Source organism: Podarcis cretensis (genome assembly GCF_951804945.1).
Source record: "Podarcis cretensis genome assembly, chromosome: 13".
Taxonomy (NCBI): Eukaryota; Metazoa; Chordata; class Lepidosauria; order Squamata; family Lacertidae; genus Podarcis; species Podarcis cretensis.
In genome coordinates this window covers 19,639,684-19,657,400 of record NC_137182.1, presented here as the reverse complement: position 1 = coordinate 19,657,400, position 17,717 = coordinate 19,639,684, and the positions used below count along the sequence as shown (strand labels likewise).

Sequence of the window (17,717 nt, the reverse complement as noted above, 5' to 3'; positions counted from 1 at the left end):
CAGAGACACCCCTGGGCCTCCTCCCCACCCCCTGCCCTTGTGAGGACACAGCTTAACCCGCCCTGCCCTTCACCCCCCCCTTGGCTCCCCCTCCCCAGCTGCTGTTTCCTGTTTACCAGCTGAAGCGGGAGCCTTTCATCAGTGGGTTTCTGAGCTCACTTCCCCCCCAACAGGAAGCCCTGCAGGACACGGCTTCCCGCCACACCCCACCCCGCCACCCCGGGGTGGGGTAGAGGGCAGAGGAGCTGGGGGCGGGCGGGGAAGCGGACTTTAAAGGGCTGAGCCTCGCAGCCTTGCTGCCATGCGGGAGCAGCTCCGCCAAAGGCTGGAGGAGGCAGGAAGGGTAAGAGGAGCTGGAAGGGCGGAGTGGGCTGCGGGGCTTGGACTGGCTGCTTTCCCCTCTTGCCCAGGGCGTTGGGTGGGGGGTGTCCCCTCCATGGCGCCTTCAGTTTTCTCTCGGTCTCTGCCTTCTCAGAAGCAAAACCTGTTGCTGTGCTCGAGGAAACTTCCTTCCCTGGTGGAAAAGCTGCTCTAGGGTCAAGACAACCAAATGAATTGGATAAGCATACACAAATTTATCGATGGTTAACATAGCAGGCAGACAATATAAGGATTTGTGCAATTTTACAGTATGCAGAGAACAATATGTGTTAAGAAATCAGAGAGGGAAATGGGGGGGTTTGATGGGGAGGTGGAAAAAAAAGGAGAAATAATGAATTTGATATGTTTTGATCTTTTTTTTAGAGCGTTTATTAATTTTCCAATTTGTTTTGATATTTAGTTATATTGAAATTGTTCATAAAAAACTTTTAAAAAGAAAAAGGGGCTCTAGGGTCGCAGCTTTGCAGCACCACCTTATTACCCCAGTAGGGCTCGCTGCCAGGGAAAGCTTGCATGGCCTTTAAATCAGGGTTTCCCAAACTTGGGTCTCCAGTTGTTGTTGTTGTTGTTTTGGACTGCAGTTCCTAGCATCCCCGACGACCGATACTGAACATGGAATTTTGAATTCTGCAAAAGGCTCCCCAAAGCCAGGTTACTGGGTGAAAGCTGGAAGTCACATTTTTATTTTCATTTTCAAATGGTCAGGCATAATCCACTCCAGTTTTGGGCTTTGGGGTGTGGCTGTCCAGCCCTGTCCTACTATACAGGGGCATAAGAAATTGCGTTATACAGTGGTACCTCAGGTTAAGTACTTAATTCGTTCCGGAGGTCCGTACTTAACCTGAAACTGTTCTTAACCTGAAGCACCACTTTAGCTAATGGGACCTCCTGCTGCCGCCGCACCTCTGGAGCCCGATTTCTGTTCTCATCCTGAAGCAAAGTTCTTAACCTGAAGCACTATTTCTGGGTTAGCGGAGTCTGTAACCTGAAGCATATGTAACCTGAAGTACCACTGTACTCATTCAGACCATGATTGGTCCACCTAACTCAGTATATGACCAATACATTCACTGGCAGCTGTTCTCCAGGAAATCAGGCAAGAGTCGTTGTCACTAAGCTACAGCTTCAGAATAGAACTGCATCAGTGCTTTTGCTCTCTGCCATTTGAGCTCTGTGGGCATCAAGCTTGATTTTGCCATTACTAGTGGGTGAAGGAGCTTTGCCAACGAGTGGGCTTCCCCTTGCCCTCTGGCTCCAGCTGTGTCCCTGCAGTTTCCCTTTGCTCTGGCAAATGCTGAAGCACAGAGCAGCTCTCTGCATGCCTTGCTACTTGCACATCTGCAAATAAGCCCTGGAATGGGAGCTTCTCATGCACAAGAAGCAGGACTCTATTGTCTGCCTCCCATGCAAGCACAATATATTATTTGCACAAATGTACAGTGGTACCTCTGGTTAAGTACTTAATTCGTTCCGGAGGTCCGTTCTTAACCTGAAACTGTTCTTAACCTGAAGCACCACTTTAGCTAATGGGGCCTCCTGCTGCTGCTGCGATGCCGGAGCACAATTTCTGTTCTCATCCTGAAGCAAAGTTCTTAACCCAAGGTACTATTTCTGGGTTAGTGGAGTCTGTAACCTGAAGCGTATGTGACCTGAAGCGTATGTAACCCGAGGTACCACTGTACTCAATACGTTTATTTATTTTTTGGACTACAATTCCTAGCATCCCCAATGACTGGTCCTGCTAGCCAGGGATAATGGGAGTTGTAGTTCAAAAAGCAACTGGAGACCCCAGTTTGGGAAACCCTGGACTAGATCCTTCTCCTTGCACACCAGACATTTAGAGCACATCTGTTGCCCATTTAGCTTCCCACCTACCCACCCCAAATAATTCTGGGAATTGTTTGCTGGGGTTTCTGGGAAATGTAGCTCCGTGGTCCCTGGATTCTGTGGGGGAAGACGTGTGCTTGAGGTGTACATTTCCATTTATGTTGTCGGTGTAACGAGCAGCTCCTCAGTATTGGGGAGGTGGTGGTCCTCCAGTTTTAGGACTACAATTCCTATCATCCCTAACCACTGGTCCTGCAAGCTAGGGATGATGGGAGTTGTAGTCCAAAAACAGCTGGAGACCCAAGTTTGGGAAACCCTGCTCTGCATTAAAATTGTGCTGCCTTTCCTTGCGACTCCCTTGAACTGCGATGTAAAGATTGGGAGCTGCAGTGATGATTGCCCCCTGTCTAGGACCTGAGCCGTAGATGATGGCTGACGTTGCCACCTTTCGCCTCTGGCCTTGATCCTGTGTCTCTGGCGGCAGCCTGATGTACCAAAACCTATCAGGTATCATTTTCCCCAATACTCTTCTCTTTACCCTGTGAAAAGTGTCAGTTGCTAAATTACCGTTGAAGGCAGCAGACCTACTCTGCTGTGATGTCTGTTGTGCGATTTTGAGCCAATCGCAAACTTTCAACCTAGTTCACCTCACAGGGTTTTTGTGAGGATGGAATTGGTGGGGAGAGCCATGTATACCCCGCTCCCTGAGCTTGTTGAAGGAAGGCTGGGATATAGATGTAATATTTGATGGCTCGTTGGACTTATTTTCAGTCCATCTTCTGGGCTTACAAGGTAGCTGACATAGCATGAAAACACAATTCAAAAGAAAGCTAGATCATTTCATTGTCAGCAGTACAAAAAAAAAAAAATCAATTGAATACGCAGGGCAGTTAACAAAATAAAACAGCAGAATAGATTCCGGCAGCTGAAAAATAATGTTCACATAAATTTACCTAAAAGGACACCCCACCCCCCGTTTCCTTCCTGATGTAGGAGATCTAAGAATTTACTAGACTCTGCAGAGTTTGGAAGCTTTAAAAAGCATAAGTCTCGGAGACATATCTTGATGGACCACTAAGCAACTAGATGGATCCCAAAAAACAGTGTGTTCTCTAATTGCTGGAGAAATGCACACAGGTTTGCCAAATTCTGGTTGGGATAGTTCTGCCAGGTAATTCTAACGCAGCTTGCTCTATAGCAACAGAGACGACTCATTTAGAAACCTGTTTCTTCAACATGGTAAATTGCCGAGCCACATTAAAAAGAGAGAGAGAGAGACACAGAAAATCATCACTTAACATCCAGCAATCGTTGTGCTGAGTACTCCATTTCCTCAAGAGCTAGGAAGTTCAAAGTCGGTTTCCTTGCAAGGGGAGAGTGCTGAATGCCTGTAGGGTTTTTGTGGTACATAGGTGAGGGAGCAGAGAATAGCAGCAGGCAGGCAGGCTGCCTTGGTCCTGATGCAGCATCAGTCCTTAAGTTGCCATCTAGCCAGTGTGGTGTAGTGGTTAAGAGCGGTGGACTTGTAATCTGGTGAACCAGGTTCGCGTCTCCGCTCCTCCACATGTAGCTGCTGGGTGACCTTGGGCCAGTCACACTTCTCTGAAGTCTCTCAGCCCCACTCACCTCACAGAGTGTTTGTTGTCGGGGAGGAAGGGAAAGGAGAATGTTAGCCGCTTTGAGACTCCTTCTGGTAGTAATAAAGCGGGATATCAAATCCAAACTCTTCTTCTAGCTTCAAAACTCTTGTGCTCTTTCCCCTTTCCTTCCCCAAATAATCAGTTCCATTTCTCTCCCCCAAAATAGGTGGGTATAATTTAAGACTGGGTGGATTTGATTTTAATCAAATCGATTTAAATCACTAGTCAGTAAGTCAGTAATTAAATCATTTTTTTTACAGAAAGATTCATTCTTGCTGGTATAATCTTAATATTTCCAACCAGATGAAGGTTTCATTTTTGGAATAATAAATTTTCAGAGTAGTTTTTACTGTTATATCAAAAATTACTGATTTGGTTATACTATTAGAAAAACATAGATAATTATGAAATTATTGTGAGGTTTAATAAGTTAACTGTTTATATTTGGACAACTTTTATGCTGTACTTTATTGGAAGGAGAAGAATAATCATTTCCTTAATAACAATTTAAACAATTTATTTAACTAAAACAATAACATTATAGCATATGTATCCATGTTTGTTAACTGATGTGGTTAAACTGATGTGGTTAATCCTTATTTCCTGATGAATAGCCTTTGGACTATAATGTAACTTAAATAGATAACTATCTTAGAAAGCATTTTATTTTAAAAATCCGATTTAAATTTAAAAAACTTATTTAAATTTTTAAAAAATCCTGAATCTCTCTTTCCCCCACTTTGTTTTACTTTTTGAAAAGCATCTGTCCCCCCCCCCCCAATTCTATTTTCCTGCTCTAAATCACTCCCCTCCATGATCTATTATCCTCACAGAGGGAAATGATGTAAGAATGATACAGGTTCCTGTATAATTAAACTATTTGTGTGTTTGTTCAGTATTAATTATCCCTAGCAAGGCTAATACCAAGTTTAGGAGTGTAATTCATTTCAGGAAAATTGTGGGTGGGGTAGGGTGGGAAGAGGTTAATACCCCCTTCTCCAGTATCGCTGCTTTGATCGAAATAAGAAAAGCTTTGGTTTTTCGTTTTGAAGCTCCCATCAACCCCAGCAGGCAAGGCCAGGAATTGTGGGAGTTGTAGTTCAGTAACACCTGGAAGGCCCATTGTTTCCCACGCCTGTTAGAGCTCATCCTGGCTCCATCTCTTTTGGCCCTGTATCTCCGACTAATCTCTGCCTTGTACCATTTTATCCTTTCCCTTCCTTTTGAGTGCAGGCCGCTCCACGTCATACAACCTCCCAGTGCTGCGTTGCATGTCTCCGTTGACTGGGAGCAGGGGTGGGAAGGAAACCAACATGAGTAGCTGCTGCAAGACTGGGGCTGGTGCAAATGCTGTGGCAAGGATAAAATTCTAGTGGTGGTGGTGTTTTCTTCTTTAAACGGCAACCAACCAAGGAATAATTCCCAGTCTACTCACGGGCAACAAAACTCGAGTGATCCCTTGCTGGAGCAGCTTAGTGTAGGAACCATAGAACTGCACCTGACTTCTTTGCTTTGTTCACCTTCCTGTGCTCTCTTTAGGGTGTGTGTGTGTGAGTGAGTGAGTGAGAGAGAGTGTGTGTCTTCGTCTTTGGCGATCACTCGTAGCCAAGTAAGATTGTCTTCCATAAACACAGTTTTAACAATGAATCCGTAAGTGACTGTGGAGGCCAATTCTGGATGCACGCGTCCTTCCACAGTGGGGATATTAGTTTCCGGGTGAGAGTTGATCACGGTGTGGATTTGCCAAGTGTGCCTTCCTCTTAGCACGTTTCTCCCTTGTGACCTGAGTTTGAGTGTGTACAAAGCCCACAACACCTTTGGTAAAGGCTGTTCTCCAACTGGAGCACTTGCAAGCCAGTGTTTCTCAGTTGTCAGTGTTTATATACTTTTTTAAAGATTTGACTTGAGACAGTCTTTAAACCTCTTTTGTTGACCACCAGCATTACGCTTTCATTAGCGGAGAACTTGTTCTTGGACTACAATTCCCATCATGCTGGCTGGGGCTAATGGGAGTTGGAGTCCAGCAACATATGAAGGGCAATGCCCTCCCCATCCCTCATCTGTATCTGCCTAGTGTCTCCATCTCTGTCCAACCTTTCCTGTCTCTTCCTTGCTCTCTCACCTGCATCCTTAGCATCTCCTACATCAGGCATAGGCACACTCGGCCCTCCAGATGTTTTGGGACTACAACTCCCATCATCCCTAGCTAACAGGACCAGTGGTCAGGGATGATGGGAATTGTAGTCTCAAAATGTCTGGAGGGCCGAGTGTGCCTATGCCTGTCCAAAGGTAAAGGGACCCCTGACCATTAGGTCCAGTCGTGGCCGACTCTGGGGTTGCGGCGCTCATCTTACTTTATTGGCCGAGGGAGCCGGCGTACAGCTTCCGGGTCACGTGGCCAGCATGACCAAGGCACTTCTGGCGAATCACAACAGCGCACGGAAACACCGTTTGCCTTCCTGCCGGAGCGGTACCTATTTATCTACTTGCACTTTGATGCACTTTCGAACTGCTAGGTTGGCAGGAGCAGGGACCGAAGAACGGCAGCTCACCCCATCGCAGGGATTCGAACCGCCGACCTTCTGATCGGCAAGTCCTAGGCTCTGTTGTTTAAACCACAGCGCCACCCACGTGCCTGTCCTAGATTCTAGCAAATAGAGCAAATGTATCTGGCAGTAACTTCAAACCGGAGGGCTGGCTTGAAACACAATGATGGTGCGTCTTGTTCAAATCCACACTGTGTGCATCAGTCTGTCTGGATTTGAAATTGCCAGAGCAAAGTAGCTCCTGGGGTCTGACGCAGAGGAGATGCTGAAGTCCTGTGACTGGGCCTCCTGACTTTCTTTTTTTTAACTTTGAACTGATGTTGGGGAGCTTCCATTTTGATTGGAGCCACCCTTTTCACCCCTAAGTGGCTGTTAAACTTGCAGTAGAACCGGGGGAGGCATGCCCATATATTCCCCCCCCCCCCCAAAAAAAAATCATTGGGGTTGTGCGGCTTGTAGGAGAGGGAGAGGGGATAGCTCTGTTGGTTAGAGCATGCTGCTGATAACGCCATGGTTGCAGGTTCAACTCCCGTATGGGACAGCGTCATATTTCTGCATTTCAGGGGCTTGGACTAAATGAATCTCAGGGTCCCTTCCAACTCTACAATTCTGTGAAATGCAGTAGGGAAGGGTTGTCATCCATCTCACCCACCCACCCCTGTCTTCCTGTTCCTGTTGGCCCTTGGAGGTCAGGTCTGTTCTGCCCCTGGCAAGCCAAGCATGTGTGTTTAAGCAAATGGTGCTCTGTGGTTGAGGTTGGGGGAAGGAGGCGAATAACAATTGCTCAGGGCCCTGCTGCACAACCTGTGTTTGCAACACACACACACACACACATTTTGCTTACACCTTGTGTGCATTGCTAAAAATAAGCTGTGGGGAGCCACAAAGCATGGAGGAAGGGCAGGTTAGCACATCGCTATCTTCCCCATCTTCAAAAATGGTTGTGCATGCGAGATAGAGAGAGAGAGAAATTGAGAGACAGAGGCAGACAGACAGCCAAAGTCTTCCATCTTGTCGCTAACCTCTGAATCGGAGAGTTGAAAGGGTGCGTTTGCAAGAAATCCAAAAGCAGGGTATCTCCCAACTGTCCAAAAAGCACATCTGTCTGCCTTGTGTGCAGGCCTCGGGTTCAATCCCTGGTAGGGCTGGGAGGGACCCATGTCAGAAACCTGCATTGCAGAGGGTTGACCAGATGAGCCCCGTGATCCCTTCCAATTCTGCAGTTCTAGGATACCGAACTTGGGCAACTGTAGTGAATAGATTAGGATTAGTTCGGTTGTAGTGCCACAGTGCTTGGCCTTATTTTGCATTCTGTTTAGGGTTTCCCAAACTTGGGCCACCAGCTGTTTTGGGACTACAACTCCCATCATCCCTAGCTTGCAGGACCAGTGGTTAGGGATGATGGGATTTGTAGTCCCAAAACAGCTGGGGGCCCAAGTTTGGGAAATCCTGGTTTAGACCTTCTGCCTGCTTCCCCTCTACTGAAGTGTGTATGTTTGGCAACCTCAGTAAACGCTCTCTTGGGCACCCCTCCTTCCTCACAAGCTGGAGCCCTGCAGCATCTCGAAGGCGCCACCTTGGCTCTCCCTGTTCTGTCCTTCCTCCATGCTATGCAAAATTTTATAAACCTCCTTTCCCCTCGGCCTGCCCAAACTTAAAAGCTCCAACCGATTGCTGCCACCGGCTTGCATCCAATTCCCGACCCATTTTGGCTGTGGGGCTAGACCCAGAGGGTCCCATGTGCAGGATGAATGCCAGTGCAGATCCATGCCATGAGTACAGGGTTCCTAGCTCAGTTGCAGAGTACATGCGATGCATGCGGAAGACCCCAGCTCAACTCCCTGGCAGTGTGGTATAGTGGGCAGAGCGTTTGGATTAGGACCAGGGAGATCCAGATTCAGACCCCGACTTGGCCGTCATTCTTGCTAGGTAGCCTTGGGCCTGACCCTGTCTCTCAGCCTGACCTCCCTCACAGGGTTGTTGTGAGGATTAAATGCAACAAAAGGGACATAGCTGTCAACATTTCCCTTTTTTTAAAGGGAAATTCCCTTATTCTGAATAGGATTCCTTGCAAGAAAAGGGAAAAGTCCAACCCCCTGCAATGCAGAAATCTTTTGCCCAAGATGGGGCTCGAACCCACAACCTTGAGATTAAGCTCTGCTTCAGAGTCTACCCTCCATGCCCATTGTCCATGCTGGCTGGTGCTGATGGGAGTTGGAGTCCATCAACGACTTTGGCTACCCTTGGTGTAGGCAATCCAAGACTTGGGACCTGTGTGCATAGAGCTATTATGCTTGCAAAGCATTTTCTTACATGCGTCTGTAAATAGCCACAGTGGTGCGGTGCAGCATAGCGGCTGAGACCGAGCTGAGGAGACCTCATTTCAAATCTCACCTCTGCCGCAAGCTCACTAGAGGCAAGCCTTCGGATCTATTTGTGTACATACGCGACCGTTTCTAATGCGAGACGGAAAGTGGTTGTTGTTTTTTTCAAACCAAACCTCGAATTTACATGCTAGCCAATGCAGCCTTTGCCTTTGCATTATAGGCGGAGGGTTGGGAGTGCAAGAATTTATTTCAGTGCTGCACCTCTAAGCTGAATAGCTCAGAAAGGATTTCCTAAATTGTGAGAGCCAATCAGTTTCCAAATGGGATTTGCAGCATCTTCATCTTCGCAAGGCTAACCTGCCAGAGATGATTTCGAGTTGGGGCTATCCTGCCTCCTAGCAGAGTTCTGGACTTAAGCCTGTCTCTTTGGGAGAGCACTTAACTTCCCTGTGATTGCGGGAGGTAAGCGTAAGTATTTGTTGTCGTATTTCTCAAAGTGCATTACAACTAGGGCTGTGACGTGCGGTTGGCTGATTTCACTGGTGTATCAATGCAAAACATGTTTATCGACCAAAGGTTTGCCCCCAATTAACCAGAAGGTAGATTTTTTTGTTCTGTTTTTTCTCCTAAAATTATTTTACAGCGGTGCTTATTAAAAACTGCAGATGGCAGGAAACCTCTTTAAAAGGAAGCAATTTGCCCTTTCTGTGAAATCAGGGGAATATGTGGGAAATAAGCCACTGGAATCCTAGAGCCACTTAACCTGGGAGTAAGCCCCACTGAACTCAATGGAACTTGCTTCTGAGTAGATAAATCACAGATTGCACTGTCATTAAATACATACCGCACAATCCTATGCATGTTTACTCAGAGTCCTGTTGAACTCAACCAACTTATTCCTAGATTAAGTGTGTATTTGACCGCAGCCTTCAACTCCTACAATTAATCAATTTTAATTTGTTTTAATTGGGTTTTAACCTGTAAGCTGTTACATGGTAGAACCGGAGGGAGGGGGGGTGACTCATTTTAAATATAATAAATACAGTGAATTTCTTGGACTGGAGCATGACTTTACAGGAAATTCTTATGGTTGCAGGAAGACCTGCTTTGTAAAATCCTGGTGCTGCCCCCCCCCCCCACATCCTTTTTCTGTTTAAAAATGGGATGTTTTGAGTTTTTATATCCTGGTCCCTTTTGGCAAAGTCCCAGCAAGGCTAGAATCCTTTCCCCCATCTGGCAGAAAGACAGAGTTTTTCTGCGAATGGCTATGAGGAAAACGACCCATTATCTTCTGCAAGAGAGACACTCTGCCCCTCCCTCGCAAGAAAATCCCATATACAGTCCCAGCATCGACCTCTTTCCTACAGTACCATGAACTACAGAAATCTGGTCTGTTCCTTCTGTCTTAGGCTGCTTCTAGACAACCTGGTTGTGTGGTTCTTTTTTTTGGGGGGGGGGGGTGCCATTCTGATTTATTTGCAGCGAGGTCAGAGTGTTACCCTACCTTTTCCAGCGCATCTTCCCATCCCTTTGCTTATTGCAAAACCAATCTTTTGGGGTATTAGGTTTACTGAACAAGACTCCCAAACAACTATAATTGCACAGCCTGAGATTGCCGGCATGTGACTGAATCCCACCCAGAAACAGCTCTTAAACTTCAAGAGAGCCACTAATATCTTTTTAAAAAACAAAAACCGCAAAGTTGTTAATATGGGCAAAACTCTTTGTTTTTATGCTAAGTTATTTTAGCCTCCTTTTTGGTTTTATGGGCCAATATGAATTGTCTTAATTTCATCTGCTTTTGTTTTTACTGTAATTTGAACTGGTTTATTTCTATTAAATATATTTAATAACTTTTTGAATCTTGTTGAGTACACATACAGTTTCATGTTCCTCTGGGCAGCAGAGCATTCTAGGGTGCAGAACCAGTTTCTCGCAGGGAAGAAATCTTCATGATTTTTCAAAGCCTGTTGCTGCACAGATAGGCAGAGAACAACCTACTTCCTTAGCATTTAAGCACCAGCATTTTTTAAAAAACCTGTTTAATTTATGCCTGGGTTAAAAAAACCCACAAACTTAATTGAAGCATGTTGTTCTTAATCTGACTTTTTATGATCCTTTACTAATTTGTGTGGTTTATTTTTAATTGTTCTTTAGCTTTGGTTATTTTGTTGTGATTTTATTGTGTGAACCTGCCCTGATTATTCTGTGAACCGCCGTGGGGTCTTATCATGAACGGTGGTATATAAATCTAATTAATAATAATAATAATCAGGACTCAGCAGAACTCAGCTCCAGCACCTCTCAGGTGAGCTCCATTGCCATCATAAGAGAACAAGGGAAGTGTTCATGGTGAGTTCTGGCACCTCTTTCTCTAGAAAAATAGCACTAATAATAACAATAATGTTCTTTTAAGAAGCTGTGACCTGCCTTGCAGCACCACACGCAAGAAGCATAATAAGCAATATATAGGCAAACAGAGCTTCCAGCCCAAAGTGGCGACTGCAGCAGCACTCCTAGCGCACGATATTAAAAAATAAAGCAGAATCGCAGAGCTGCTTTCTCTTTCTTCTGGCCAAATTTATAACTCACAAACATCCTTTCAGTTACTCCACCTTGAAGGTAGATGGTGCTTCAGTTATCTTCCAAACTGGTTTTTTTTTTTAAACAAAACCCTCGCCTGATATACTCTTAGTAGCCCTAAAGGAAACACCTGGTGCTCACAGCCAAGTGCCAGGTTACACAGAGATCTAGAGATAGAGACAGTTTTGCATAACTGCACACTCTCTCTCGTGCTCTCGTACACACACAGACACACCCTTTAAGATTTGAATTGCGGTGTGAGCCCTTCAGGAGATTTTGGATCAAGGAGGGTTTTGGCTGAAGACCTCCCAAACCCGTATTCTCCTCTCATTCCCCGCCTGGTCCATCTCCTTTGCCCAGAATCCTCTTGGAATAACAAAGTTGGCCCTCAGAGCCAAATTTAAACGTCTCTGTGGCGAAACGATCCGACCTCATACAGAAACCCTGCGGTTTCCCCCTCAGTGTTTCCAATATTACATCTGTGCCAAGTTCATCACGCTTTGCTGACCTTTGGTGAAGGCCTTCGGTGGAGAAAACCCAGCCATCTTTCTAATAGAAGGACACTGCGAGGTTAGGTAGCATGTGTGTGGTGGTCATCTGAATGAGTGGTTCAGATGAAGTCCAGAAGCGGCTTAACCCTGGTCAGCCAGTGACCCTCACATCTGTGTGGGGATTTGAATCCGAGCCTCTCTAGTCCTAGGTCCAATACTGTAAGCCAAGACTGGCCCCAAATACCTGAAAGACCAACTCCCAATACAGACCCCCCTAAGGTGTTAAGATCGACAGAGGAGTCTTCTTTGGTTGTCCCACCACCCTCAGAAACTCGGGGTGGTGGCAGCAGCCTGGGAGAGAGCCTTCTCTGTGGCAAACCTCCCAAAAGAGGTGTGCCTGACTTCTCCACTGCACAACTTTTCAGCAAATGCTGAAGACACACCTCTTTAACCTGGCTTTAGATAAATATTTAGGACCCACCTTATTTCTGTGATTGTAAATTGTTTTGAACTCTTTTAAGATTGTGTTTTATTGGTTGTAACCTGCCCTTGGACCTTAGGGTGAAGGGCTGGTAATAATAATAATAATAATAATAATAATAATAATAATAAAATAGACCCTCCACATGCTCGAAACAAAAAAAAATATTTCCAGTAGCACCTTAGAGACCAACTAAGTTTGTTATTGGTATGAGCTTTCGTGTGCATGCACACTTCTTCAGATACCTTCTTCAGATGCATGCACACAAAAGCTCATACCAATAACAAACTTAGTTGGTCTCTAAGGTGCTACTGGAAGGAATTTGTTTGTCTGTTTGTTTGTTTGTTTCGACTACGGTAGACCAACACGGCTACCTACCAGTAACTAGAGCTATGGAAGTCCCCACATGCTGTTGGACTCCCATCAGCCCCAGCCAGCATGGCCAACCATTAGGGACATGGGAGTTGTAGTCCAACAACGTTTGGAGGGTCACGGGATTGTTGGCATTTGAAGAGTGCTTTCCATTTTCTGCCTCTTCTGTTTTGCCCTTGCAGCTACTCTCTTGCAGCCCAGACTTTGCTAACCGTACTCAACTCTTCTCTTTTTATAAACCTTCTACAGATCATTACACTCGGACGGACATCTCTTCCCGCCCACTGCACAAGGAAGGGAGTGTGCAGAACTCTCACCCCCCTCTCTCCCAACCCTTGTACCAGTGCCAAATGTGTCCCCCACTGGTACAGAGGATGGAAGGGAGGGTGGTGCAGAGACACAGTCCTCTTTGGAGTCTTCCCTCCCCAACTCTGATGACGGCTCTAAGCCAGCATCTTCCAGCACCATCTTCCCTTCAACCAGCTCTGAAAGCCAGGCGGCCTCATCTTCTCCCTGCCTTCACTCATAACCACTGGCTCTGCTGATGGCGTTCCCAACGTGTCATCCTCAGACATCTTTAGAGCCCATCAAGGCCTCCTGCTCTTCTCTTGGACAGTTGCCTATTTTGGTTTTTGGTTTTGCCTTCTGGAATTTTGTGGGGGAAAGGGGTATAGGAGCCTTGCCTATTTTATATTTGCATTGGCACTTTTTCTTCTGTGGAATTTTGTGGTGCCCATGACAGGTAATGCGATTTCCAAATGTGACCCCCTCCCCACTCCGGGCACAAAATGATGATGATGATGGTGGTGATGATAATAATAATAGTAATAATAATAATAATAATAATAATAATAATAATAATAGGGACCTCTGCCTGCTAAGCCCAACCTTAGCCAAAGGAAAGCATCTCTTCCTAGCTTCACACAAATTCTTCTTCAGAGGGCCTTCTTGGTAGTGGTGCCTGCCCTGTGGAACGCCCGCCCTTCAGATGTGAAGGAAATAAGTAGCTATCTTATCTTTAAAAGACATCTGAAAGCAGCCGTGTTTAGGGAAGATTTTAATATTTAATGCTGTATTGTTTTTAACACTCAATTGGAAGCCGCCCAGAGTGGCTGGGGAAACTCAGCCAGATGGGCGGGGTATAAATAAATAATTATTATTATTGGCTGGCCAAATTAAAAATTGTTCTCGACATGATCGGAAGGATTGTCATTTTTTTGCAGACTGATTTTGGGAGGGAGAACTGGAGCTGCGCTGGGGACTCTAGCAGGATATGAAACACAATCACAGACCACATCTGGATCTCGCCATTTAAAGTGCTATGGTGCCACTTTTAGCCGTTATGGCTTCCCCCAAGGAATCCTGGGAACTATAGATTGTTAAGCATGCTGAGAGCTATAAGAAGACTACTTTTTCTCTCAAAGAGCTACCATTTCTAGAGTGGCATAGCCATCAGTCCCTCTTCCCGGGGAATGCTAGTAATAGTAGCTCTTTGAGGGGAATAGTGTGGCCTAGGAGCTCTCAGCAGCCTTAACAGATGACTGTTCCCAGAATCCTTTGGGGGGCAGCCATGATCGTTAAAAGAGGTATAACAGTTCGGATGCGACTGGGGTTAGAGAGAGGGCAGTGAGTAACTAGGAATGGGGCGACTGGAGAAGGTGTTTGTGACAGCCTGTTTTGTTAGTGGCTGCAAGTGTGCGGCAGGGTGGGAGAAGCGCTCTCTCTCTATGGGGGAAGCTGGAGGGGAAATGCAGCCAGGCATAAAACCAGGAGTGTGGGATAGGGAAAAGGGGACTGCAAGACGGCAAGGTAGAAGAGTCGTCCAAGACATTTCGCCGCCTGAGGCGGAAAAACCAAACGGCGCCACCTACAAAGTCAAGGTGCCTAGTACTCAAGGCCAGCCAAGTCATTTTGGCGGCTGAGGCAGAAGACGTCACGCACGCCTCTCTGGCAGTAAAAAAAAAACCCAATAAAATTAAATAAACAGAACAATTTTCTGCCCTTTCATGACATCCAAGTCAGCTTCTTGAGGAGAACCAGTGCTTTAAAAAAAAAAAAAAAAAAGTTTAGGGGTACTCTCATTTTAACTCAAGAAAATCACCATTTTATAGTTCAAACCGTAAAAAATAAATACAGCAAATGGACAAAAGTACAAAGATTCACAAACATTTTAGTGGTATGCGTACCCTTGTGTCTCCCCAGAAATAAATCACTGAGGAGAACAGATGTAAAGGATTGTGTGTGTGTGCAGGGAAAGAAAGAGGTTTTATTATGCCAACTCTGGATTAAGCGGGTTGGGGATATGCTTTTCTCTCGTTATTCTTAGGGCTCAAGTCACCCAGCGGCATGGCTTGGCCACGGATTCAGGACTACTTCGCCACACAGAAAGACTTCTTCGCAAAATGCATCATTTGGGGTCGGGGTAACTTATGCCGGTCTGCACATCTCCCACAATCCATTGCCATTGGCCCTGCTTGCTGGGGCTGATGGGAGTTGAAGTCCAGCCAACACCTCGGAGGCCACAGCTTCCTCATCCCCGATTGGTGGAATTCAAGAAGCGGCGATGGCCACTGGCCTATGTGGCTTTAAAGGTGGTTGGGCAAATTCATTGAAAAGGTTACTGGCGGCTCTTGGCCATGATGGTTAAATGCAGCCTGCATGTTTACAGAGGCAGCGTGGAGCTGAATCCCAGGGCATCGGGGCTGAGGAGTATTTATAATTTTATTTTTCGAACAGATTTTAGCCATCCTCCCATCTACACCAGCAGTGGGCCACCTGTGGCCCTCCAGGTGTTGTTGGGACTTCCAACTTGCCTCAGCCCCAACCAACCATCGCCAGTCTTAAGGAATGATGGGAGTTGTTGCCTAGCAACCTGGGGGGGGGGGTGTCAAACGGTCCCCACCCCGCTCTATGAAAAACAAGTGGAGCAGACTGAAGAACAGCTTTAATATGAAAATGCCTGGTTAATTAAATAAGATCTGACCTGGCTCCGAAATGATTGTAGCGTTGGCGCCAGTCGTACTCTTAGCGGACATCATTCTGCAAATGCTGGCAGGGCGATCACTCTCAAAAAGCAGAATAGTTTGCAGGATTTGCCAGTCCCTTTGGCATGATCCTGTGCTTTGGGGGAAGTTTCCATCCTAATGGGACTGTGGTCCCAACTGTGGGATAAAAACTGCCACTGGGTTTCAGTGGTCTCTGCATTTTGGCTCAAAGCATTGCAGTCCCCCCACGTCCCTATGCATCTCTGAGGCCTGTTTACCTTTCCGTTCCATGCTGAGAAGCCCCTATGAACTCTTCCTAGCAGCCTCCATTTCCACTTCTCTAAATAGCAGCCCTGCTCCAAGCACATTGTGACTGTTCTAACTTAGGCTCCCTTTCTGCTTCTTGTTTTTTTTAGTCACAGTCATCCTCTGCTGCCAATGGGGATGTGGGAGGAATTGGGTTCAGTTCTCATTTAAAGGAAAAAGCCACAGATTCATACTTGCTGAAACAAAAATGTGAACCAAAATATAGTTCGCCTTCAAAATTCAGAGTTTGCTATTCAATAAATGCATAGAAAAATGAAGTGTGTGTTTGTGTTCATGTGAAAATGACATACAAAAATGCATTTTTTAAGTAAACTGTTTTGCAGAAATGTGTTATGTTAGGCAGAACAAAAATGTGGATATTAGGAGAAATTCACACCAGGAGGATTTAATTTTTTTAAAAAATAATGCAAAGTGATGTGGAAGTGGGGAGGACTTGAATTTAAAGATCGGAAAAAATGAGAAACACAAAACAATCGAAATTGTCAGCACGTTTAGCATCACTGGGTGACACAGAAGTTAGAGGCCCCTGTGCTCTAGGAAAACTTAAATTAGTCTGTGGAGAGGCTATATTAACCATTAATGTATTAAGAATATGCTTGAAATGATACCACAAATTAAAGTCTTTTTTTGTGTGGAGATGTGTATAACTACAGACTTGTACCCAGTTATCGTCATTAAAAGTTTTATTATTTTGGAAAATAACATTTTTATTAATTAAAACCTTTGGTGGGGGAAATGTGCCATGTCACAGTTGGTGGCATAGTGGTGCGTTTTTGAATTTCAGGAGCTCATCCTGACAGCTCCCAGTGCTAGGCAGGCACCCAAAATCCGAAAATCCAGGTAGCTGTGTTGATTACCCACATCTGGAAGAGAAGTGCCATCTAGATGTTGAACTCCAGCTGCCTTCAGTGCCAGTGATCAGGGCTGATGGGAACTGTAGTCCAGCAGCACCAGGAGGGCACCATATTGGCGGCCTCCCGTACATAGCCCAACACCCACTGTGATTATTATCTGCAGGGCTGCAGTCTAGGCAGTTTCCTGAGTGTAAGCCACACATCTCACTGATGCTAGCAACCTCTGACTATGAAGATTTGGCTTATTGCAAGACACATTGAACTTTAAAGGAATATATTCAGCCAGCTGAAATTCAACATTTAGTATTTAATTTAGGATCGGGGAGCCAGTTACCCTCCCATTGTTGCTGGACTGCCGCACTCATTATCCACTTCATTGGCCATGGCAGCTCCAGCTGATGAGATCGAGCCCAGCAGTTTGAGCCCCCCCCCCCGTTTAATTAGAAATGCTAACAATCTTGCAAAGGAGCTGCGGGTGGCGCTGTGGTCTAAACCACTAAGCCTCTTGGGCTTGCCAATCAGAAGGCCGGCGGTTCGTATGATTCTATGAATCCCCGCAACGGGATGAGTACCCATTGCTCTGTCCCAGCTCCTGCCAACCTAGCAGTTTGAAAGCACACCAGTGCAAGTAGATAAACAGGTACCACTGTGGCGGGAAGGTAAACAGCATTTCCATGCACTCTGGTTTCTGTCACGGTGTTCTGTTGCGCCAGAAGCAGTTTAGTCATCCTTTGACTGGACTTAACCGTTCAGTGGTCCTTTACCCTTATCGAAGAGCCTAGGACTTGCCGATCAGAAGATCTCTGGTTTGAATCCCTGTGACGGGGTGAGCTTCCATTGTTCGGTCCCTGCTCCTGCCAACCTAACAGTTCAAAAGTACATCAAAGTGCAAGTAGATAAATAG

At 45.9% G+C, this 17,717-nt stretch overlaps 1 long non-coding RNA gene across 1 annotated transcript; it reads left to right on the top strand.

Moving 5' to 3' along the window:
* Window positions 1-191: 191 nt before the first annotated feature.
* On the top strand, window positions 192-16,606 carry LOC307201133. The gene is made up of 3 exons (XR_013832571.1): window positions 192-343; window positions 8,942-9,183; window positions 12,898-16,606. It is a non-coding gene; the product is annotated as an uncharacterized lncRNA (long non-coding RNA).
* The last annotated feature ends 1,111 nt before the right edge of the window (window positions 16,607-17,717 follow it).